The sequence below is a fragment of the Cibotium barometz genome, chromosome 36 (assembly GCF_041138505.1).
Source record: "Cibotium barometz isolate CiBa-2024 chromosome 36, ASM4113850v1, whole genome shotgun sequence".
NCBI classification, from domain to species: Eukaryota; Viridiplantae; Streptophyta; class Polypodiopsida; order Cyatheales; family Cibotiaceae; genus Cibotium; species Cibotium barometz.
The window spans coordinates 15,611,447-15,614,183 of NC_141081.1; positions in this window are offsets into that span (position 1 = coordinate 15,611,447).

Below are 2,737 nucleotides of genomic sequence, written 5' to 3' on the forward strand. Positions count from 1 at the left end.
AATACCTCTTTCCAAGTTTCAACATTAGTCATAACAAGGAACTAATATCTTGATGTAGGAACTAAGTCTTTTCATTCTTAAAATTCCCTCAACTTTTTGCGAATTTCCACTCAAAGGAATCTAGCTTTGATGTTGCATCTTAATGAACTCACTCACCCGGTTTCTTTCCTTCACTAGTCTTTGAGGTTTCCAGATTACTCTTAAAACATAATAAAGAACTTTATAACACGTCTAACTTTCATCTACACAAACCAAACACTTAATCATAGAAGGAGAATCTCTTCATAAGCTATTTAAGTATGAGTAATACCATCTAAACCTAAACATTAAACAAGCATACCACAACTATAACCATCTAAACCTAAACATTGAACAAGCATACCACAACTATAACCATCTATAGAATCAAATCATTTCTAACATAATTATAAACTTTAAATTTTCAAGCATCTAACCAAGTTTACATACTAAAAGAAACTAATAATCATACATGAAATACGATTTCCTACATCATGCTTATAATCAAATTTCTCAACTATGAAGTAGTCTTAATTCAATTGGAGATCAATTAATTACCCATTAATTAATCTAAATAATGAGCTAAATCTCTAATTAAAACATACATAATCATCAAGCATAACTCAGTCTAGATTAATTTACCCACTTAAATACACAAATTCTCTAATTAATTTTAAGCCCTACCAACACTTGAGCACACCCTTTTAACACTATCAATAATTACATAATTCATTAACAAAAATTAGAAAACAATCATGAGGGTGATTAATTCCCCCATGCCCTTGATACAAAGCTTGACTAATTAGAAGCATTCAACACTAATCACCATATCCCACAAGAGAATCGCAATCCCTATCACAATCTCTACCATAATCTCTTTCATGCTCTCCCCTTAAATCTCTTCTCATGCTCTAAGCTATGTTTCAGCTTAATTAATATCTAATTAGTTAATCAATTTATCAAGTTATTTTTCCCAATATTCTCTCATAACAAACAATAAAGAGGCTAAACCCATGCCTCAACCCCCAAGAGAATAATAGAGTGATAAGCAAATGTAAAATCACTATAAACATACCTTACAAAAATTTACAAATTAGTACTTTAACTATAATTGGAGATCTTGGAAAAAAACATTTGTGCATTGTAAAGCCCACAACCTGATGCACAACTTTATATTTCACATCATATTAGATTCAACCATCATGAAGGTGAAAAATACACAGTACTAAGGAGGTGTTTAAAAATCAGTATCATGTAGAGGAGAAGATTCCTCTTGTTTTACCAAGGACCCTTGGGTCCTCTTATAGCCTAAGGGGTATCTCCACATGTATGGGAAGGGACTTCCAAGCATCAAAAAGAGATCTCATGGTTAGCCGCCATACTAAATATGCTAGCCTCCATGTAAAATTCATTTTTGAATGAAGTGGAGCCTAAAATTGCATGTATATCTTCTTATTTTCAAATTCTTACCTCTTTAAAATATTTTTTACATATTAAGGATGAATATACCTTGGTTTCCAAGCTCCCATGGAAAACACAAATTTGTGGCTAAAAAGCTCATGTATATACATACATACATGCCTTTAAATACATTCATGGATATATATGCATTTGAATCTCATCAACTTCAAGATATACATGCGCATGCGTGCACACATATATACATGCCTTTGAATACATTCATGGATATACATGCCTTTGAATTATATATATATATATACATGCGCGCGTGCACACACACATGTACATACCTACATATGCAAATATGTATATATACATATATACATAGGCACACACACACACACACACACACACACATGTATATAACATACATAACATAAATACATATGTGTGTGTTTTTTTTATAAATATATTAAATATCTATAGTTAAACATTAACAATTTTCCTAACTCCAACCATGCCCGACCAGTTAGTAACAACAAGATATATTACATTGTTTTAGATATTGGAAATGCTGAGATAGTATCTCAAATTATGATACAATGGTTTTATAAAAGGTAAAAGACCCTAACAACATTCATTTTGAGAAGGCAAGTCTTGTTACCTGCATCCATACAAACAAACAAATAGGTATGTTAGTCCAAATGCGTAATGGCAGTGTCAGAGGACCCTACCACATGCTATAGATGTCACTCAAAAAGAATGTCTATCATCTTTTGCGAGGTTAAAAAATCATTCAATCTAAAAAAATCATCATTGCAAGTATGCAGTTATATTCCAAGCATTGATCCACCCTTAAGAGCTTCTTCTATATATAAGAAGATTGTGTTCTATGGTTATAAAACCACAATTTATAAATATTTGAACAAAGAGCTGATCAGGAGGCATCCCTATAGAGCAATAAAAAGGCATATATTTATGTCTTCCAAAATTGGGATAGCAAATCAGGGCTAAGGAAATAGCCATAAAAAATGCTCACTTTGTTGTAGGGTTTGGACTAAAAAACCTATAGTAAGTTAGAGTTTAGGTAAATAATGCTTATAACATAATTGTTTAAGTAGCTCAAAACCAAATTTGCACAAAAGCTGATGAGAAGCCAGCCCTAAGCACATCCAAAGAAAAAACCTAATTTCCAACTACCAAAACAAAGGTATACAAACATCATTATATAATGCAAGTCAAAAAATCTATTATGCCTTCATATTCCAGGTCCATGCAGCAAAATTAAGTCTTTAGTATCAGATAAAGGTATAGAAAA